Source organism: Rhinatrema bivittatum, chromosome 1, assembly GCF_901001135.1.
Source record: "Rhinatrema bivittatum chromosome 1, aRhiBiv1.1, whole genome shotgun sequence".
Classification (NCBI taxonomy): Eukaryota; Metazoa; Chordata; class Amphibia; order Gymnophiona; family Rhinatrematidae; genus Rhinatrema; species Rhinatrema bivittatum.
The window spans coordinates 535,694,441-535,717,756 of record NC_042615.1 but is presented as its reverse complement, the minus strand read 5'-3'; the positions used below and the strand labels follow the sequence as shown (position 1 = coordinate 535,717,756).

At 45.1% G+C, this 23,316-nt stretch overlaps 1 protein-coding gene and 1 pseudogene across 3 annotated transcripts in view; both read right to left on the bottom strand.

The window, feature by feature from the left end:
• PALM2-AKAP2 (PALM2-AKAP2 fusion) overlaps nt 1-23,316 on the bottom strand; it is a 583,545-nt gene that overhangs the window by 399,889 nt on the left and 160,340 nt on the right. The gene's annotated exons all lie outside the window — the stretch shown is intronic.
• On the bottom strand, nt 9,732-9,832 carry LOC115082781 (annotated as a pseudogene).

Genomic DNA, 23,316 nt, shown 5'->3' with positions numbered 1-23,316 from the left:
AAAAATACCCATTTTCCTGACGACAGGTGAACATGCCCGCGTAACAGTTAAGAGCCAGACTAGCTCTGTCCATCCACAGGCTTCACAGCAAATGACTGGCATGTGATTTAGGACCTACCACGCCTTCATGCAGCAGGGGCATTGCTCGGTGACGACTTCACCCTAGACACCGGTGACAACAGATCTCCAGCTCTAAGGCTCCCTGGCGGCGGGGGATCCTGGAACAGCGCAGTCACAGCTCTGCAGAAGAACGGGGGTGGCCTGCACCTGGTGTTAGAAGGGGCCTTGTCATCAATACCTTGCTGTTTCCCCATTGCCATTCCCGGGCCCCTGTGCATGGACAAAGCTTGCTGCTGCTCCCACGCCACCTTCTGACGCTTCACCAGCATTTGATGCTGCCGAAATAAGATGTTCCTTTTTCCCCCCCAAATACTGCTTCTGTTGCTGTCAGTGATTAGTACATGTCTGCACAAGATCCGAAATGAATGCACTAATCCTTGCTAAAAGAAAAGGTTTCCTTTTAATTTGTCCCCACGTTTCGTTGCACAGCAAGCAGAGCAGCATTATGCTTTCCCTCCTCTAACTCTTAAAAAAAAAAAAAAAAACAACAGCTTTAGAGCAGACTCTCATTCTAAAACAGAAATTAAGATAGATTAGGAGAACTGAAAGCCTATGCAAGCTGGCAGATGCACTGTGCTACAGTCAGCCACAGAATAGAAGAACATCTATAGGGAATACACAGGTATGTACATCTGGCACCAGCCCGAGAGCTAACCATTATTATCAGCATAAAGGCTGTTGGATAGGTGTGAGTGCCTAAACAAAGGCCTCAATTCTGTTCAATTCCTGAGCAGTGTAAATAGCCCAATATTTGGATAGATTCATCCTGTGGCATTTTTTTTCCTCGTGTGACTAAAATAATACCTGCGATGGTACAGGAGAGAAATTTGGCATCGTCCTGCAGAGATTTACCGCTGAGCATAATCTTTTACACACCTCAGCATTTTGCAGATGGGAAGCTATTGAATATAAATGTATTTAATGTCGCTTTCCTCTCCTCCCCTCCTCCCTTCCCCCAGGGAGCATAGTGCTCCCAAAAGGTGCCGTTTACCCACAGAACAAGCACACTACAGGTAGTGAGCATACAGGCATCCCTACATTATAACATCAGTGTCTCAACTGCCATGACAGGATACCCTCTAAAAGAGAGGGCCGACAGGAACAGGCAGCAGATAAAGGCTGCAAGGATTGCACTAGCCCGACACCTCAGTGACAGTGCTGTACACTGGGTTAACATCGGTTACTAACCTTAACAGAGGCATAGGTGGGGAGGGGGTAACCTGCATGGAGCAGTAGTTTACTACCTGCTGAAAGTTTCTTCAAGAGTTTGCCCTGAAGCAGCATGGATAATAGTGAAACACGGCTGTGTCAGTGTTTTTGTATGAAAGATACGTATTGTTGCTTATAGTAGTATTGCCAGCATCGTTGGGATTGGATAAAAGAACTTGTTCGGATGATATAAAGTTCACTTAAAAGCAATGACAAATCAAAGAGACTTTGACTGTCATTTAATAAAGAAAGTTCTCCTGCAATGTGAAGTTATTAAAGGTTTTTTTCTGCGAGATGGCAGCTTGCAAAGACTGAGCACTACAGTAATTTTAAATTCTATACCCTGTGTTGATGAGTCTGAGGTTTTTCCCTTTCGCGTTGCTTAAAAGTAGTTCTTTATCTTGTTTAGATGCTTAAGAGACCTTTAGAAAGAAGTATTAAATTGAAAAAAATCCCAAAAAATTACTTTATAGAAAAGTTGCAAAATTGATATTGGTGTTTTGTTTGCTTGGGTTCAAGTGTGACACACTGAATGAGTTGATTTGCTGTGGCGATTTAACTTTAGGTGTAACATTTGTTTCGCTTGGCAGTCCGTGAGCTGTTCCCGCCAACCGCCGCAATCACCTCCCTGTCCAGGCCATCCCTCGCATGCCCCCGACACGGCCTAGTGCCTCCAACGCGGCAGGGTGCCGCCAGCGCTCCCACGCACCAAGATGCCAGCAACAACTCACACCGCAGGGCGCTGCTGGCTCCATCCACCTGTGCTCCTTTCTAGGCGTATGTGCACCTGATCTCACCCTATTTAAAGGGTCCCCGGTGGGAAAGTCCATGTTTACGCCTATATAAGGCCCCTGCTGGCACTCCTTCACTGCTCAGCAACAGGTCCACCTATATATCGTAGTGCGTGTTGCTCCAGCATCTAGTCTTCGTTCCCACTTGTCTTCACTTCTGTTTCAGCTTGTTTTCAGTTCATATCCTCCTTGTCTTCACTTCTGGTCCAGTTTGTCTTCTCCTGTGTTCTCTGCTTGTTCCTTCCTTTCCTACCTACCTGCCCTGCCTATCCATCCTCCCTCCAGACAGTTACCTGGTTTGACCTTGGCTTGGTTAGCGGATATACTTGACTGCTTCCTGCCTCTGACCATTGCTTGGACCCCGGATATGCATGACTACTGTCTGCCTCTGTCTACTGCCTGGACCCCAGATACATCTGACTGCCCCGTCTACAACCCTAGCCAACCACGGGCCTCTCCTGCCATCAGCAGAGAGCCCACCTAAATCCTGCCGGCCCCAGCACCCAAAGGCTTAATCTGAGGGGAATCGGGATTGGTATAGGTGAAGGTCTAGTTGGGTATCTGTTATGGTTAATGGTGTTTGGGTGGTTCCTTGGACACTGTGGCAGCTGACCACGCCCACGGGGGGCAGTCCCATGAGGGACCACAGTGTCAGGCTAAATTCCGGACAGACAAACACAGATTTTAATCTTTTATTAAACAGTTTATGGAACTACCAGAGGTGGCAGTAGTGAGTAGTGGTTGTAGAGCCTGGCTAGGCACGTCTCTCACAGAACGCTGGAACAGCGGATCCTCTCTAGAGCAGTGCTGTAGTGGAAATAGACTGAGAGTTATGAGCACACAATAAGATTAGCCTTCAGAGTCCCAAATAGAATAGGAGAGCTCCGAGACAGGGAGAGCAGACCCTCGAGGAGCGAGTACCTGATCTCTTAGAGCAGAGAGACAGTGGTGTACGCACTAGCAGTAGCAGAGATTCCAGTAGAAAAGAGGTCTGGCACCGGAGCAGGGAGCAGGCCCTAGAGGAGCGAGTACCTGATCCCGGCGAAGCAGTACTGTGGAGAGAGATGGTATCTGTACTCACTGATGGTAGCTGTAAGTTAGTTCTTCCAAGTAGAACGGTAGAAGTTACAGGCAGCGCCACAGGGAACATGGGCCCTCGAGGACGAGTATCGGTTTTCTGATAGCACCTGAAAGAAGCAGAGAGGCCCCCGAGGAGCGGGTTCCCCGTTAGAGACCCTGAAGGGTAGTAAGAGTTCCAGATAGGGCTGGAGTGGCAGAGTAGCTTAGGAACGGAGAGCGAATCCCATCCGTACGAATCCTGTTGCTAACTGAAACGAGCTAGCAAATACTGTAGGCAGATATCCCTGGAGTCGTGACGTCAGAACAGGGGGACGCCCCTGAGGTATGCGCCAACATAGAGTTAAAGATGAGGGCGGCGTGCTCGCGCGCCCTAGAGGTACCTTAAGAACATAAGAAAATGCCATACTGGGTCAGACCAAGGGTCCATCAAGCCCAGCATCCTGTTTCCAACAGTGGCCAATCCAGGCCACAAGAACCTGGCAAGTACCCAAAAACTAAGTCTATTCCATGTAACCATTGCTAATGGCAGTGGCTATTCTCTAAGTGAACTTAATAGCAGGTAATGGACTTCTCCTCCAAGAACTTATCCAATCCTTTTTTAAACACAGCTATACTAACTGCACGAACCACATTCTCTGGCAACAAATTCCAGAGTTTAATTGTGTGTTGAGTAAAAAAGAACTTTCTCCGATACCTTAAAGGAGAATGGCGGGAGGCATCACCAAAGCCGGTCCAGGGACACCAGAGAGAACGGCAAAAAGACACCGTGGCGGCCATCAGTCCAAGGTGAGCGGGAGGAGCCACAAATAGAGAGAGGTAGGCGGGGCGAAGCCGTTGAAGACTGACGGACACAACAGTGTCTTCCTCACCTGGGTCTGCCTGTTGATGGTAGGAACATGCAGGGCTCCTCCCTGCAGGAAGAGTCAATCCTGCCTTGACCCAAGCATCCACAGACAATTTCTGCACGGGGTAACCTGCATGGAGCAGAAGTTACTACCCTTACAGAAGGCAAGGTAGTAATCTGCACGGATTAGCAGTTACTTCCCTAAACAATTTACTGGGCAGATTGGATGGACCAGTTGGATCTCTTTCTGCCATCACTTACTAAGTTCCCAAATAACGCTGGAAATAACTACAACTTTTTTCCAAGCATTATGCCTGAGATGGCTGTGCATTACAGCCGAAATGGGATTTATCACAAATACCATTTTGGAGAGGGGGGAGGGGAGGAGACGCACATATATTCGTCAACTTTTTATATTACTTTAAGAGGGGGCATTCTGAACTCTCTCTCTCATAAATCTAGGCCTAAATTAGGTGCCTAGTTCTGAAAATGAATGCTAAGACCCTAACTTTGTTTCCCCACTTTAACTATGTGCCTGAAGCCACCCCCTTTTTAGAATCCTAAATTTAGGTACCTAATGAAACTAGGGGCCTAAATTTAGGGACTCAGCCTTAGTAAATTTAATAAATGGTCCAAACTCTTTGAAAATTGACCCCTCTTCTTCTGAAAGGCCAAATACTAGGTTCCAACCTAACTTCCAAGGGAGGTTTATTCCACAAAGTAGGGGCCATTCTTAAGAAGGCTCTGGACAGTAATTTAGCTTAACTCAAATCCTTAACGGCAGGGACAACCAGAAGCGATTCTCAAGACTGCAATTCACTTCGTAGCAAATATTGAGCCAGTTTCTCTCTCAAATAAACTCGTTCCTTGCCTCTTAATAACCAAAACACCAGGGTCAAAATTTTAAACTACAACCCTGCGTTTATAGGAAACCAATGTATAGACTGTAACAAACAAAGTGAAGAGGCTTCTCTGGGTTGCTTTAGTACTTTTTACAGTGGAATTCTAACTACTTGAAGTCTGTGCATTAATCTCAACCATATCATGAACAACAGGCCTACAACATTTTGAGGCCCATATTCAGCCACTGAGTATATTCAGCGGTGCGGCTACACCTCCCTCCCGCCTGCCCCCAATGTATGCGGCTAAATTCTAGCCACATCCGGTGCAGTGCAGGTATCCATCTCAATGGCTTTTGAATCTGGACCTTTTCATGTCTAATAAAGGACGTAGTCTCCTTATTACACATAACATTAAAAAAAGCATCCAATAAACCTGTCTGACATGAGTTTGTAATGTAAAAGCTGAGTCAAATACCATTCCTAGAAATCTCACTGAAATAATCTGACCACTTTCCCAGATTAACTCAACTGGATCCAAAGACCAAGCATCTGCTCCAGTTGTTAACATTTCAGTTTAACATTTAAAACCAATTTATTTGCAGCAAGCCACTTTGAGATGTCATTCAAACCATGCTGCAGGTTCTTTAAGGCATCACATTTTCTTGCGGTCACTTAATAGCAATATCTACTGGCTGACTAAATAAGTATATGTACGAAATCTCACACTAAACAGCATGTGTGTCATCAAAATTTAATTGGCCCACTAAAATACCACTAAATGGGTGATACACTAAGGGGTAGATTTTCAAAGGGTTACCCTTTAAATCCCCCCCTGCGTGCGCTGAGCCTATTTTGCATAGGCTTGGCGGCGCGCACAAGCCCCGGGGCACGCGTATGCCCCGGGGCTTTGAAAAAGAGGCGGGAAGGGGGCGGGGAAGGGGCGGGGCGGCAGTCTCGAGTCCTCCGGCACAGCAGCCGTGCCGGGGAATGGCGCACCGGCAGCCGGCTGGCGCAAGTTATGCCTGCCTTGGGCAGGCATAAAGAAGGGAACAAAGGTAGGGGCGGATTTAGGTAGGGCTGGGGGGGGAGCGAAAAGAAAGCTCCCTGTGAGGCCGCTCCAATTTCGAAGCGCCTTGGAGGGAATGGGGAAAGCCTTCGGGGCTCCCCTAGGGCTCGGCACGCACAAGGTGCACAAGTGTGCACCCCCCTTGCGCGCGCCGACCCTGGATTTTATAACATGAGCGCGGCTGTGCGCGCATGTTATAAAATCGGGTGTACATTTGTGCGCGCCAGGTAGCGCGCACAAATGTACCCCACACGCGCTGTTTTAAAAATCTGCCCCTAAATTTTCATATGTACACATAACAAATAGGAATTGTTCATGGCAAAAAAATTGTTTCATTTTTCTTATGTTTCATTTTTAGTTTTATCATTTCAATTTTTTAAAATAATTTGTTGTTTTAAAATTTAAGTATCTTTTTTTAGTACGCACTAATTTAAATTAGTCTGCAGTAATTCAAATAGTGCGCACTAACTTGAAATGGTGTGTATATTAAAAACAAAACAATACAGGACATTTGGTAGGTTTTTTTATTATTTTGTTTAAAAAATGACATGAAACAATATAGACAATGTCACTGACGTTGTCTGTGTCGTTTAAAATTAAAGCACATCCCTAGCAACAAAGAGCCTCCGTAGTGTCTGAACACTACTAGCAATGCATCCTAACCATAAAACCATAGCATCTAAAAAGCTAATACTTTCTGTTCTCTAAATAGTATAAGACTGTGACAAAAATAGCACGTGCATGCTAAATTAAACATGCACAGTTGCCTTTTCTCATGGTGCAGCTCCTTTGCTGCAAACCTGGCACATGGCACAGTGAGCCTGGTTGTCAATGCTAAGAGTAAATGCAGCAGGGCATCTGGACCCCAGGAAGGAGGTGAAAGAAGAGGCTTCCAGGAGAGATAAAACCAGACTGAAAATACATACCTCACCGGTCTGCCAAGGAGAAGGAGGACTGGGATCAGGAGTCTCAACCAGGCCTAGTGCAATCTATCCCATTGATATTGACGAGGGAAATCTGCCAGATCTGAATGGAAAGGACACCAGCATCTAATCATCCTCACTGCGAATAACCTATAGTGTTGGGGCAGCGAGGACATGTTGACCACTATTCATGTTGAAAGCTCAGAATGCCTGTTGTTATCTTTCGACAGACTAATCACTGCGAGTAACATCGGTGGGCTTTGCCATGTGCCAGCAAATCAAGATCGCATGTCTGACACCACTCTGTGATGCACCTCTGAATGTACTACTCATCTTCCATGACATTCACGCCAACCAAAGCATAAGTTTGTCTCAGAGAGCCGCAGACCAGGCGTGGAAAGGCTGGAGAGGGGTGTCTAACCTTGGGAGGGAAGAGAGTGCCTGGTGAGCATCCCTCTTAATTCCCACTCAGTGCCTCCCGCTCCACCTCTGCTGCCTCCACCTCCACGGCAACACTTGCTTTGCAGATTGATTGTGCTACCTGAGGCCAGACAGGACATAGAGCACATGCATTACAATGTTTCAGCACAAGTTCGACAAACTTGCGGGATGGATTTTTACTTGCACTAGTTACAATCATTTGCCTTATATGCACTGCAGTATGTACGATAATGTTTGAAAGGTAGTTCTCACTGATGAACCTTTCATTTGAAAACACATTTTCTCGTCTACATAAATGTGAAAATCTTTTTGGAAGTGCTCAAACGTGCGACGATGTTGTCTTTCTTCTCTATTCTCTTCCTCCTCTCTCTCCCTCTTCACACCTCCTGCTCTAACAGCCCCCGTTACTCTCTCAGCAGCCCCCAATGCGTGCTGCTAGCCGAGTCCTTGAAATAAAGTGTGAGCTAAAAATGTAACACCTGGGCTTATCGAGTGCGTGCTAAATAGTGCATGAAGGAGAGTACACCAAGCTATTTAGCACACACCTGCTAAAAGCCTGGTTTACACTGGTATTCCTCATTCATATGTGTGCATATGTTAATGCCTTTTCAAACCAGTTTAGCAGGCATGCGAGAGCCTTCGTGCAGAACGCACCACTTGTTTGTGCACACAAATCGGCCTTAGCATACACACTAAGCTTCGGTGGATAGCTCCCTAAGACTGCGCGTGTGCTGGGTGCACAGGGAACCACAGCAAAGGCCTCTCAGTCAGAGGGGGGCTGTCGCTACAATGGTCACACTTAACGGGAGGAGCTTAAAGTGGCGAGAGAGCCCAGGTAGTTGTGCGCAGAGGTTCATGACATTGTAACTCCGGCAGAGGCCCTGTTCCCATTGAGTCGGAAACCCAAAGGAATAGGAGGAAACTGCGGAATCAAAAAAAAGAGGGAGAGTGAAAAAAAAGAAAAAAGAAAAAAAAACTCACCAGACTGACCTAATCTGCTTACTTTCACTACCTACGGCAACGCCAAAGTTGGTTATTGATCCCCTGCATTATCCTTGCCTCCCCAGCTCTCGGAATCCTCTGGACTTGCTCTGGGTTTCCCCTTCACCACCTCCACTCGGAGGCTGTACCATGCACCCGTGATCAGGCATTGCCAGTTCTGGTACTCTGAGATTATAAACAGGGTCTTGTTTTCAGCGAAAACAAAAATGTACAATGTTTAGAATATTGTAACATGTAAATAAATTAACTAGATTCTTAGGTCAACTATAGGCAAAATATAACTTGATTATTTGAGCTTTTAAGGTAGCATTTAAGTTGTTTTTATGTTATTTATATGTCATGTTGCGTGAAATGTTCTCACCCAGAGCCCTCATTGGAAGGGCGGATTTATAAATGCAGGAAATGCGTAGAATAAGTAAATGAAATAAATAGATATTATTTATAGCCTGCAGAACAGATCAGAGTTTTAACATTCCTATACAACGTTCTATGAAGAAACACGTCTCAGTCAATCCCTCTCTAATCTAATGTCATTATCCCTTATTTCGAGGTCAGCAATACCAGGCAGGCATGCAGACTGAGGCACTTGAAAACATCTGACTGGGTACACTCCCCCCCCCCCCCCCCCCACACACACACACCAGAGCTAGAGATCTTGGCAGGGCTGCTCTATCATAAGGAGATACTGTCCTGGTTCTGGCTCTGCCCTGCATTAAACATCACACGTTGCGATATGATAGGGTGGCAAGTGAATTTTGAGGCCAACCAGGGCAGCCGGTCCATATCCAGAGACAACATGTCAGCATGCCTCAATGCCACTGTAAAAAGGCAGCCTTCAGTCAGACAGAGCAGGAAGAAAAGCAATGTTTACTTTCACCAGGTATTGGACTTTGCAATTAAAATATGATGTTTTCTGTACAACTGCTAAATGTTTAAAATTATGTGTGTAATAACTGACAAGTCTGCTGCACTACAATTTAAATGAGACTAGAAAATCTTGCTAGCTACCATGGAACAGCCCTAGGCTAAGGAAATATTATCAAGAAGGCCACTACTAAAATTAATAGGAACCAACTCAGTCTATTCCTGTGCCAGCAGAGTGCTACGGTTGCTCTCCACTTCTCACTGGAGGTAGCTGTAGGGGCTGCCTCCCACATTCTTGTGTGTGTGCTGCTGCTGCTGCTGTGATAAACTCATGCAGAGACAGGTGCAAGGTTCCTATTGGCCCAATGTCTCATCCCCCACCCCCGGAAACAGCACTACTTGGCTGACTCTAGGCGTGAACCCCTGAATATTTTAAGTATCCAGCAATGTCTTTGCTCCAGGACCTCGCCTAGACCCATCAAATAACAAAAACTGCCCAATATAAGGCATGAATCCAAACCTGTACAATCACAAATCTCATGCTTCGGCCACCAAGCAAGCTGCTTCCTGAACTTACATATCAGCTTTGTGCAGGAGCCAGGTTGATCTTCCCTGGATCGTTCTAATTTTAGCATAATGCCACCAAAGCAAGAAGAAGAAAGATGCTTCAGTCGTGATGCCTATTGACTTCTTGCCCGTTCTGTAGAAACATCCAATGATGCTAGTTCTCATCCTATGAGAGCTTGTCCAAAGGTTTAGGTGAGCTGATTTGTGGATTAATTCAAGCTACATTGACCTCGGGGAGGTGTTGGTTTGGGTTTTCTGAGGTGAATGGTATTTTCATTGCCAAAGTGACCACTGTTAACCAATAACTAAGCCTGAAGTCACAGCAAACTTTACCTGTCTATGACTGCTGATCTTCTAGTGCGTATCTGTAGGTGGCAGAGGCTGCAGTAAATAAGCAGAACCTTCCCCAAATCCATGGCATGGTTGATTGTAAAACCAACATGGCTAAGTCTAGACCTATGAACTCAAGACGGCAGCTACTGCAAGGGAACACGAGGAAGCTTTGTCATTGTTCAGGTACAGTCCTGAACTGGACCCTTTTTCCACTACAGGTCACAAGAGTCAGCTGACATTTGTATACAACTGATTCCAATTTGGCGATTCCTTCCTCTCCCCTGCAGGGTAAAAAGACAGTGCCGGGAATGAGTTAGGCTTTGGTGGTAAGGCTATCCCTACAAAACACATGCGGGGAGTTTATTTTTAATTTCCCACGCATACTTCGTAGCAGGGAGTCTGCACCTACCTCTGAGTGCAAAGGGAGTCCCTTTGAAAATGAGATTGTTGGGAGGTGGGAGGGCACATGTTAACACATTTTATTAACCTCTAGAGATGCCTTAAATATGCAATCTAACATGATTTTAACAGGTGTATTAGCGCTTTTACCATGCAATTCACTAAGCGTTCAATATTCTAAAGATTTATGCGGTTAAAATCAGTTTTTAACTACATAAATCTATCCGATTTAAAGTTCCCCCTCTTACTGCACCAGCTAAAATCTGTCTATACAAAATGGCCGTGCGCACTGATTTAGTGAGAAAAGAAAAGGCGCCAGGTTAGGGTTTTCAAATTTAGCAGGTTAGTGTGATATTTAGCAATAACTTGCTAAATGTGCCCATTTAAGAGCCGCCGCACAAACAGTTGCTATAAATCTAACCACAGAAAGCTGACTTGTCTTGCCTCCTTTGTTTCTGTTCTAGGGCTCCTCATGCAGCAGGTCAGAAGGCATGCAGAATCAGAGGGATCACAGCACCAGGCACTCAAGGAAGCCAGCAAATGAAGTGTCAACTCTCTAGGGATGGAATTGCCATCTTCTTCATACATTGAGCCTCAGTGAGGATCCTAGAGAACATGTGCAAGGATATCTGGGAAAGCTTCAGGATCAAGCCTGAACTGCAGGAACCTGGAGACCGAGCTGTCCGGAGAGTGGGACCTGGCTTCTGAGCCATTCTCCTTCCTCACCAGGGATAAGTTGATCAAGATCCTGGGGGTGTGGACCCGACAAAACAGAGTAACCTAGAAGTGTTGAGGCACTTGAAAGTGAACCTGAAACTAGACCTGTGAAGACTGAGAAAGTTGTGCATTGAGGGAAAGCACCTGGTGCTGAAGAATGAGGTTCTACTCGTTCTCCAGTATGCAGTGCTGGCTTGGCTGTGTGCAACATGATTTCCGGCAGCAGTGGCCAGAGCCATCACCAAGGCAGTCTTCTCCTTCATCTGGACCTCCGAAAGGATAACGTGAAACGTGCACTTTTGTTCAAGAGGAACCTACAGTGGGGGAAGGGAAGCCCCCAATCTCGCCAACATACTTTGAAACTTCTTTGTCTGCAACATCATCACGTAACCCCTGTCCTGCCAGCTAGACTGCTTGCAGGCACTCACTTGGGAGTACTGGGACCAGGTACTGACCCATCCTCCCAGGTTCTTTTCCTGACAGAGGAAACTGTAAAGTCCTTCAAGGCCATTGGACTGCTTGGAAGTCTTCTAGCCAAGTCCCGTATGAAAAAAGAACAAAAAAGGAACACAATGATTTGGGGATGTTTAAAAAAAAATATATTTTTTTACTGGTTAACTTGACTGAAGGTAAAAATTCACCGCAGTTTCACATTGGGGCAGATTGTCAAAGGGGTACGCGCGTAAGATACGTGCGTACCCCCCGAAAACCTGCCCCAAGTTCCCCCTGCACGCGCTGAGCCTATGTTGAATAGGCTTGGCGTGTGCACAAGCCCCGGAATGCGCGTAAGTCCTGGGGCTTTCCTGGGGGGGCGTGTCGGGAGCGTGCCGGGGAGGGGGCGTGTCACAGCGACGCGTCGTTCGGGTGGCGGGGCCGCGGGCGTGGTTCCGGCCCGTGGCCGAGGCCTCCGAAACAGCTCCTGGGCTGGGGAATCGCCGCCGGCCAGCACGTGCGAGTTACACCTGTCTCTGGCAGGCATAACTTTTAAAACAAAGGTAGGGGGGGTTTAGATAGGGCTGGGGGGGGGTGGGAGGGAATGGAGGCAGGCTGCGCGGCTCGGCACGCACAAGCTGCCGATTTTGGGCAGCCTTGCACGCGCCGACCCCGGATTTTAAAGGATACGCGTGGCTATGTGTGTATCTATTAAAATCCGGCATACTTTTGTTTGCGTCTGGTGCACGAACAAAAGTACGCGCGGGCGTAGTTTTATAAAATCTACCCCTTAGTGCACTTCAATACAGAAATAACATTCTAATAAATCACAGAAACAATCAATGCCAGCAGGTATTCTTGAAAAGTGGCCCTGAATGGCACCTGCAAGCTGCATGCAGAACCTAGAAATTCCTCCAAATATAACTTCATGTGAGCCTCTGTTGATAAATTTGTTTTTTGGGTTTTTGGTTTTTTTTTCTTTTTTAAATAAGTTTGCATTTCTAAAAAATGCACATCAGTACAAAACAAGAAATGAACATCCAACACAGCAGTAGAGAAAACATTTTAATCTGTTAGAAAAGATGTTCAATCAGCACGAGCATAAATAAAACCAAAACGGGACAAAAACATTGCAATTTTCTATATGCATAAAAAAAACCAACCACCCCGAACAGATTAACACAAAGCAACTATCAAAACACACTACACACATCATGCTCCATTCATCCATACCATTCACCCATCGGACACTTAGCATTCCCAGCCCCATATGTCATCACTCTTCCACACACCCATACATACACAGTGCAGGGAAAGGAATCGCCTATAAACTAAAGAAGTATAATATCAATTAGTATACAGCTGCCAGCTCGTAACCAGTCACCAAAAACGTAATCAGGCATTGGTTTTAGATATTTTGCCCCAGTCCCAAATTTTTAGTCCTATCAGGTGGCAATTGATCAAAAAACACTCTCCACGTTGCTATATAGGGCCCCAGTTACCACAATACATCCAACCTTTCCAACTGCATAAATTCAGCCCTTTTAGTGTGCCACATTCCCAGGGCTGGTGGTGCTTCCTCAGTGCACTGAAACAAAAGGCATTTGCAAGCCAGGTGCAGAGCCAAATAAAGAAAGTGGTCCATAGGTTTAAAGATCCCTGAGATATCAGAGAGATCTCCTAGCAGCATATCTCGCCGCTTTGTGGAAGCCAAACCCCAGTACATTTCTGTAACATTAGTAAAACGTCTCCGCAAAACATGGACACCTTATGCACCTTAAAAATCTATGTAGCAAAGTACCATTTTTCTATGTGGCACCTAGAGCACAGAGGCATATCCGCAAAATTCACATGACTTTATCTATCATCCTCAAAATAAGTGTGGTGCAACACTTTGAATTGCATTTCTTTCAGATACATATCAGCAAGAACTTTAAGCAGAGTCTTGCAATATTCTCTGTATGTCTTCAGGTACAATATTTTTGTTTAACACTTCACTCCAGTGTCTACTCAAAGATTCCACAGCTGCACGTGGCAGCTGCTGCTGGCAAAGCAAGTGCCCCTGGGAAATAGAGTTCTTCTCTCCTCCCACATTTTGTACTGCTTTTGCAAAATTATGTGCTTTACTGACATTTTCAGGCCAATTTAGAGAACCTAAGTGGTGTCTTGCTTGTAAGAAAGAGGAGAAATGTGCATTAGATAAAGCAAATTTGGACTGGAGTGCAGAAAAGGATTGGAAGACAAATTTATCCTCCTTAAATAACTGTCTGAGACATTGCAGGCCAGTTTCCTTCCAGCCTTGAAAAATTCATTTATAATCCAGACTTGGAAGAAAATCCTTATTTCCCAATAATGGTAAGAAAATACATGTGTCTAACCGCAAACCCCACCGTCTTCTAAACCAGTGCCAAGCCAGGACGCCAGCCCGAAGCAGCACATTGTCTAGGCATCATGCAAGCGATTTACAAATGGGGTGAGATTTTGGAGAGACCATGCTCTTCACTGTATCCTTTTCACAGTATGCACAGTCTGTACACCACGCCACAACCAAAGGCATCTGGCAAGCAGCATTATAAAATCTGAGATCAGAGAAATCAAGTCCAGCACACTCTTTACTATTTATCAGTTTGTTATAACCCATCCTGGCCCATTTCCCCCTGCCGAATAAATTTAATAAATAGGGACTTAAGCAAAGAAAGATCTTCATCTTCAATAGTGCACGTCTTCCCTTGAAAGACACAGGCAGATCCTTCCGTCAACGTACATAGCTGTGATTTTTATCAACAAAACAAGTTCCTGTATGTTGAGATTATATAGCAATGAGAGATCTCATATTTGTTGAAGTTAATTTTTAAAACTGCGAAGGATTGCAATTACAAAAAGAGTTATTGGATAACGAATACTGCCTAGTGGATCACCCACATGAGGAGACCCCCAGATCTTCCCTGGATAGCCCTAGATCCCTGCCCTGTTAGGTTACAGCAAGAGGGACAAACCATTCCCTCTAGGGTTGTCTGTGATGGTTTGATCTCCGCCTATGAGAGGGGGCAAAGAGTAGGGGTAGTGTGGTTAGTTTGGTTTAGCTTTTGAAGAGGGAGGGTCTCTTTTGTTGGTTGCTGTTTTAGGGCCTATCACCCTCATTTGGCATTTTGTTAAAGGAGAAGATATCTTGCAATGCACTCACTGCCTGTGAGAAGAGACTTTTTGTTAAAGGGTGAGATTTATCCGGATTCTTCCTGAGGTGAGACCCTGACCCATTTTGGAGAGGGCGAAGCCCCAAACCTTGGGTTAGGGGTGAGAATATCTGTGTACTCCTGTCCAGGCAAGTGAAGGGGCTGCAGTGACTCCTCGCCTTAGAATAGGATTCTTATTTGGATTTTGCAGTGTTTTTTCCTTTCAGATTAGTGAGGAGGTTTTGGTTATCACCCTTCCTCACGTTGGTGCTGGAGCTGTATAGCCTGGCTCCCTTTTCTTCACCACCAGACCTTTCCCTCTGAGAGGTTACTTCAGGATGTTTGGAGAATAAAGTGCAGAATCAAGACTTTGGAGACCCACAGCAGGATCTGTACCCTGGGAAATCCAGAACAGAGTACAGAAGCCTCTGGACATTTTGTTGGACTTCAGGTGCATTTTTTTGTGGCTTTGGGGACCCTCATCAATAGGATTTCCACGCCAGGCTGGGACACTTGCCCATTCAGAGCCAGGAAGGGGTAAGCTGTCTCTCAGACAGAGAACCAGGACACATATACAGAAGGACAGTGGGAGATTTCCCAATGTAAAAGCCTCAGATGGAACACACATGTAAATGGAACAATTATATTAGTGATTGGATATTTACTTCCATTTTGAAGCATCATCAGTAAATTTTATTCAACAATTCATCACACTAAAAAGTGCTGGCACACAAGTGAAAGGATTTAACCACACTGCCTGGGCCAAGACGTTCATACTCCCCCTTGGACCTTGGAGATACACGCAGGAGGAGAAAGCACAATAATGGAGATAGCCCCAGATAGAAATATTTTTATGGACCCTCAGGATAGCATAAAATCCTCCAGAAAAGGGTTGCACACAAAAAGTAAAATATCATCTGGAAAGAAAGAGATTTTTAGCAAATTTGAGCTCACGCTAATACCCTGAAAAAGCTGCAAACGTCTCAGGCTTATTTCCAAGGGCTCTACCGCCAAAACAAATAAAAGTTGGGGAAAGAGGACATCCCTGGTGCACAGCAGGTCTCGACCTAAAACTAAGTGAGACAGAGCCATTGATAAGGAGCTACGCATTAGAATTTGATCCCTCAGCCAATTCAGAATGCTTCCATACAAACCAAAACACTCAGGTGCCCAGAACAAACATTCCCAAGACAAAGCATCAATGGCCATTTATTAGCCTTTTGATTTGGGAAGCAATCAGCTTTCTAACACCTCATACAAAACCTCATACAAAACCTGTTTGATTGGGAGCCACTAGTGTTGGGAGAACCACATTCATTATATTTGCCAGTACAGCTGCCATAATTTTTAAGTCTGTATTTATTGAAAGGCGAAAAGAGTAAATGCTATGAGGATCTTTATTCTTCTTTGGCAGAACGACTTTTAGGGATTGATTCATATCAGAAGAAACAGAACCATGTAATAGGATATCATTATAAAACTTTTGTTAGAGGGAATAGCACAGGAAAATTGAGACTCTTACAGAATTCTGATCAGAGTCCATCCAGTCCAGGTGCTTTGCCTAATTTAAGCTCCTCCACAGCCAAGGAGAGCTCCACATCTTTAACAGGTAAATTAAACTTACTTAATTGTTCCCTCAGTGAGCCAGGGCCAGACAAATTCCTTAAAGGAACCTTCCTGCACCCCAGGATTATCAGGTTGCCCAGGGGAATAAGCCATGAAACGACTAGTAATATCCTCAGTGGCATGTTTAGTGCATCCAGAATCATCCTTGATGCCTACAATAACAGAGCGCTGTCCCCATATTCTTACCAAATTGGCCAGCATCTTACTGTTTTTATTTCCATACTTACACAATTTATATTTGGAAAAACAAAATGATTTCTTAGCTCTGGGGAATAATAAAGAATTCAAAATTCTGCCAGCCTGATCCAGTATATGTTTATGTACTCCAAATAAGCTGTCTTGATGTTTGGTTTGAGCTGCTTTAACAGCATTGGTCAGTCTAAGGATTTCCCCATTCCTGATCTTATTTTGCGTAGCTGTGTACGAAATAATATGTCCCCCCCATCACAGTCTTGCCAGCCTCCCACAGAGAAGAAGATATCTGTGGTGTAGCAGTAAAGGACATATACTCAGTCCATTTAGTTTGCAAATAGATACAAAAATGTAAATCCTGAAGCAGACCAGGATTTATTCTCCAATTTTGTCCACAATCTCCTAACTCAAAACTCAAAGAATCAGGTACCTGAGTAGAAAGAGATATTATTCCTGTTATGGAGTCACGTACTTTGGAGAAGAGCCCCTCAGAAAATCAACAAATAATCCAGTCTGGAGTAACTCTTGTATGGATTGGAATAAAAGAAGAAATCCATTTTACCAAGGTGCAGAACTCTCTCGATATGCAATAAACCTAGCTCTTTACACACACAATTCATTCCCAAAGCTTCATCCCCTGGCTTAAATTCCTCAGCCGGCTTACAGTCTAGGCCAGTGGTTCTCAACCTTTTTTCTGTCGGGTCACACCTGACAGATGGTTCTCATATGCGTGACTCACTGAACATGTGACCATCATAGGGCTAAATGTAAAAGTACAATTTGCATCCATAGGAACCCCCCTGACCCACAATAATGGATGTAAAGCAGAATTATGACATTCCCCGTACAACTCACCTTACAAAAAATATATTCTGGTTCTAGTGTCATCTCAGTAACAGCAACACAAACTAACTACCAGGCTCAATAGCTCTACTTATGAAAAGACAGCAGTTTATCACTAATGCATGTCCTCTTGAGAAAATACAAATAATGATACAGTAAAATACCTCACCTCAGTCACATACATAGAACCGACCTAACATACTCCCAGGATCTGCAATGCACATAAACTAATCCGCACACAGTTTACACCTGTATTATGGAATACACTCAAACAGTAACAACCCTACCTATGAAAAGGCAACACTACAAATATTAAATCAGGCCCTAAACACCAATACACCTCCTATTAGGAAAACAGAACTAGCCAAGCAGCTATAGAGCCCCACACAGAAATAATTGTATAACTATATTAATAAGCAGAATAAATGTTTCACAACAACTATGAACAGAATAATATCCAACAAATAAAAATTTAAAAATTATTTAAAATGCTCCAAACACCAATAAAATATTTCAAAACAGCAGACACATCACATAGTATTCAGTAATTAAAATGGCAGTCATCAAGAAAAATAAACTTAAAAAACCACCTTTACTAACCCCCCTCCAGCAGCTCTCCTACTCCTCTTCCATTGCAGGCCAATAGCATACCCCTCATTCCCATAATCACTTTCTTTCTCACACACACACATACTAGTTACACCCCCATGACCAGTTTCTGTCTTTCACACACCAATCATCTCCTGACCAGTCTTTCTCTTACATACACACCAGTCACCTTCCCAATCAGTCTCTCTCTCTCATGCACACACTCACAGGCTTCTCACTCCCATGCTGTGTCACACACACACCTGTTCCTCACTCCTATGTTAGCTCTCTCCACATGCACAGGCTTCTCATTCCCACAATCACTTTCTCTCACACACACACACACACACACACACACACTCCAGTCATCTCCCTGACCAGTCACTTCCATTGTCTCTCCTATATACACACATCACCTCTCTGACCAGTTTCTCTCAATCACACACATGTTCTCTCTCACACACTTTACATAGATGATCTCAATCAAATGCTCTCACTTACACACAGGCTCTCAGTCACAGTTACACATGAACACTCTCAATCACACATACATTCTCTCACTTACAGAGGCTGGCTGTCTCTCTCTCTCTCTCTCTCATTTCCTGCCCCCCCCCGAGCACAAATGGTAGCTGCAGCAGCCTCTTCCTCTAGCTCCCGCAGGTCAAGAAAGAAGAATCCCATCGGCCATGGGAGGCTAATTCTGCTGTCTCCTGTGCTGATTTCTGGCTGCTACTGATTTTGCTTCTGGCCCATGCTACTGCTCGGGGCTGCCGCTGCTACTTTTTCGTGCAGCATGGCACTTTCTTCTTCCCGCGCACCCCACTGCACATCACTTCCTGTTCCAGGCCAGGGTGGGGGCAGGTGCAGGAAGAAGAAAAGGCCCAGCCGCAGTTGCCAGCCTCCACGAACACTGCTGCCGTTCCCATCCAGGCTTGAACGTGCTGATAGCCCGGGCGGCAACGGCAGCAGTGGAAGATAGCCTGCCTCTCGCTCGGTGAAGGAAGAGAGGGGAAGAGCAGTGGGAGACCAGTAGCACACGACACACCTGCCGCTGCTCGGCGACACACTGGTTGAGAAGCGCTGGTCTAAATCATTCCCTTTTCAATTTAGCATGTTCTTCATCAGAAAGATCTGTCTCCTGCAGCATAATGAGATTTTAAATCTTTTAAAACATAACTAGCAGCTTCCTGTGCTTAACAGGGAAGTTAATACCATCAAATTTTAAAGTAGTGATATTAACCTGCACCATTAAATCTAACACAATAGGGAAAAAGTTAGCACATGATCTGTCAAAACAGACTGTAAAAGTACATTCATAAGAATCCTGGATACCTCCCAGCCGAAGCATCCAAGACCGATCATTGTAATAAAAATACCGGTATTTTCTGCTTTAGTGTCGAATATTTGCTGGAGAAACTGTAGTGGTTTTGGCACTTTCTTCCATATATTGTGGCAATGCGAGAAGATCATAGTTTCTTTTTGGCAGCAAATTTATCACAACTGATAAAGGTGAATGTTACTGTTGAACCTTGTCATGCCTTGCTTAACCTTCCCGTATCCACTCTGAATAAGCACTTACAACATTTTTCCCGTTGTGAGTTAGCTGCCTTTTGGAAACGAGTGGAGGTTCCATCAGTTTCGCTGGTGATCCAGCGCTTACATGGATATTATCGATTAGCTCGTCTCATTGCTTTATGACATAAGTCTATTGCCATCCTTCGAGACTACCCGGGGCCCTTTCATAACATGGCTTGGAGCCCACTGTTTTGGGGTTTGATGTTCATGACTAATGTCACGATCCCTTCATTCATTTTTCTTAGGTTTTTATCTCATGTTTTCTTAATTATTTGTACTTACTGTATGCTTTAGTTTCTAAATTCTAGTGCTTTAGGTAATGCTGCATTGTGCAGTTGTTCTAGACTTCTTCAATGTAAGTAATGAACTTGTCATGCTCTGTGGGGGGATGGGGGTGGGTTAATTGATTGCTTTCTATATACACTTGAGATGAAAATAGGTGTATTTACATGCATGTTCTGTTTTATATGTGTTTATGCCGCATCATCCAATAAATGTTTTCAATTTAAAAAAAAAAAAACGGTGTAGGTTAGAGAATGGGGGAGGTTACCATTCATATGCAGCTCTTCCCTTTGAGGGTAAAGGAATGGCCGTCCCCCTGAAAGGTTTTTTTAAGCAGCTCTCTCCAGACAGACTGTGGGCAGTCCCTTATGGTTTGCTTAGAGTCAGGAGGTCATGAGGAGCTCTTTCTGTGTTGGTTTTTCAGGCCCAGTCAGAGGAGTCAGGCACATCCTGCCTGGGATCCTGATTAGGGTCGGGAGGGTAACTCCTTCCAGTCCACTCACTGACTAGTTGGAATTTCCTCTGGGTTGCTTTTTCGGGTTTTTGACACATTTTCTTGGTCGGAGCCTTGTGAGGCCCTGGGTAGCACCTGGGCTTGGAGCACGGGGAACCCTGTGTCTGGGGCTATCCAGATTAGGGAAGACCTGCCCTTCCAGACCCTCAACGCGGAAGGGGTAAGTGGCAACCTGTTGCAAGAAGGAACTTGTGCATTAAATTCCTTTGAAAGGAAAAGGACTTCAGTTTTGAAATCCAGGAGAGAGAGAGAGTTTTTGGCTGCCCCTTCCTTCCTGCATTGGAGCAGGGCAAGCTGCCTATCTCCAGGTGATCCCTCCCATCTAAGAGCCCCACTGTTACAGAAACTAAGAGCAAACAAGAGAAAACAAGAGCAGCACCTAACCGTGAGTATGAGCAAAACTGAGAACTTTTGAGGACACCCATAGGAGTCTTCACCCCCTGGGGAAAGTGAGAGAACTGGACTCTCTGTGCAAAAGACAGTGTCACCAATTTACCAGCTTGGAAGGGGGTTTCTCCCCAGCATAAGGATACCCTGCCCACCTGGGAATGCCGCTTAGCCAAGCCCTGCAGGGTGGAAGATTTCCTGGCCCTGGTTCAGAGACTCATGCACAGACAGAGGGGAAAGACTGTAAGAAAAAGAGCGAGACATTGTGATGCAGAGGATTTTGTTATTGCTACCATTCTACAAACTGATTTGCCAATCAGTAAAGATTTCGTTTGGACACTAACTCTGCCTCCAGCGTGGTTTTTGGGCTTAAACGTCATACACTAACATGTATCAGACCCCATTCCCCAGGGGCCATGAGAGAGAGGTGTATCCAAGCCACCCTTAGCACTCTGGGTCCTGAAAGAGACACTCTTTGCCCCCACAGAAAAAGGATCCAGGCCCTGGAGAAGAGAGACCATGAGAGAGCTAGCCTGAGAGTTTATGGCCCCCATCGGAGCGTGGTCCGCCTCCCAGGATGGGATAACAAATATGTCAATGCTTTCTAAAAAATCTCCCATATGCATTCACATGTGTAATGAATTTTCTTTAACAGCAATGTATCTGATGTCGGGATATTAAAACAGTAACAGTTGCTTAACTTTTTTATTTGACTATTTCAGTAGGTAAATGCCTTACATAATCTGCCAGTTAAAGCAGTTATGTAACTGACACGCCGCGCCCCTTCACCCCATTTTTTAAAATTGTAATGTATTCGATTCTGCATAAATAATCGCTATTGTAAAATATATATTTTTAATAGATAGTTTTTGTTTAATTTCTTTTAGTTTATCCTATTGTTCTTCTATTACACAGATTTTCCCTCCCTGCCAGCATCTTCTTGAAGCATGCTCCTATTTTAACAAAGTCAGTATTTTTCAAGTGCAGGACCCTGACCTTTCTGTGATACCTCTCTGCCACTGCTCTTATATAAAACCATAGGGGTAGATTTTCAAAGTGTTACGCGCATAAGTTATGCACGTAACCCTTTAAAACCACCCCTGCGCGCGCCGAGCCTATTTTGCATAGGCTCGGCGGCGCGCGCAAGCCCCGGGACGCACGTAAGTCCCGGGGCTTTCCGGGGGGCGTGTTGGGTGGGAATGTCAGGGCCGACGCGACATTCAGGGCGTTCCAGGGGCGTGTCGGAGGCATGGTGCCGGCCCGGGGGCGTTTTGGGGGCGTGGCCAAGGCCTCCAAAACAGGTCCCGGGCTGGGGAATCACGCGCCAGCAGCCCGCTGGCGTAGGCGTAACTTTTAAAACACAGGTAGGGGGGGTTTAGATAGGGCCGGGGGGTGGGTTAGGTAGGGGAAGGGAAGGTGCGGGGGTAGAAGGAAAGTTCCCTCTGAAGGCCGCTCCAATTTTGAGTGGCCGCGGAGGGAACGGGCAGCGCGCGCAGGGCTCGGCGCGCGCAAGTTGCACAAATGTGCACCCCCTTGCGCGCTTCGACCCCGGATTTTATAAGATACGCGCGTATCTTATAAAATCCGGCGTACTTTTGTTTGCACCTGGTGCGCGAACAAAAGTACGCGCGGGCGCACTTTTAGAAAATCTACCCCATATTGTCTGATGATCACTGGAGCTGAGGTGGCAGCCCACTTGGACATTAATTATTTTTATTTATTTATTTTAAAGTTTTTTTTTAACCCGCATTCATTTGCATATCACATCGGTTTACATGGAACAGTTTTTAGCAGCAACATATGAAATTTGCATTGAACTAGTGTAACAGTAACGAGAGCATAAATGAGGTAAGTACATGGAACTAGTATAACAATCATGAGGATATAAATAAGGCTTGTCGGTAGGAGGAAGTAATATTTCAAGACCATGAGGCAGGTTGCAACAGTTTAAACTGCAGTTGTTAATTGGAAGGGAAAAAGTTAAAGTGGTTAGGCGCATAGATAATCTGGATGCAATTAGAAACATTAGATCCATTAGAAACACTTTTCCTGTTTGTTCGTACCAGGTTCAGTATCACTTGCTCGTCTCGTGGGTTCTGTTACCAATTGTCTGAGGAGTACCCTGGGATGGGAAGCGAGGAGCTCTCTACTTCTAACCAATTTCATAGCCGGAATGCTCTTGTCCACATCTGGCAAATTAAAATCCCTCACCAGAAAACACTTTTCCTTTCAATGCCGCCTTATGTATGACATTGATTATCTCTCTAGCCAGCTCTTCCACTGATCCTGGAGGTCTATAGGTCATTCCAATGTGAATGAAAGTGCCATCCCTCTTTCCAAAGCAATTCACAGCGCCTCCTCCTTTCCCTGTGCCCCCTGTATTTCACTTGCTTTAATACTATTTTCTTCCTTCCCTGATCCTGCTGAACAGGTTAAGGCCAGGAATGACCACCTCCCAGTTGTGGGACTCTTTAAACCAGGTCTCTGCGATAGCACTGATATATAT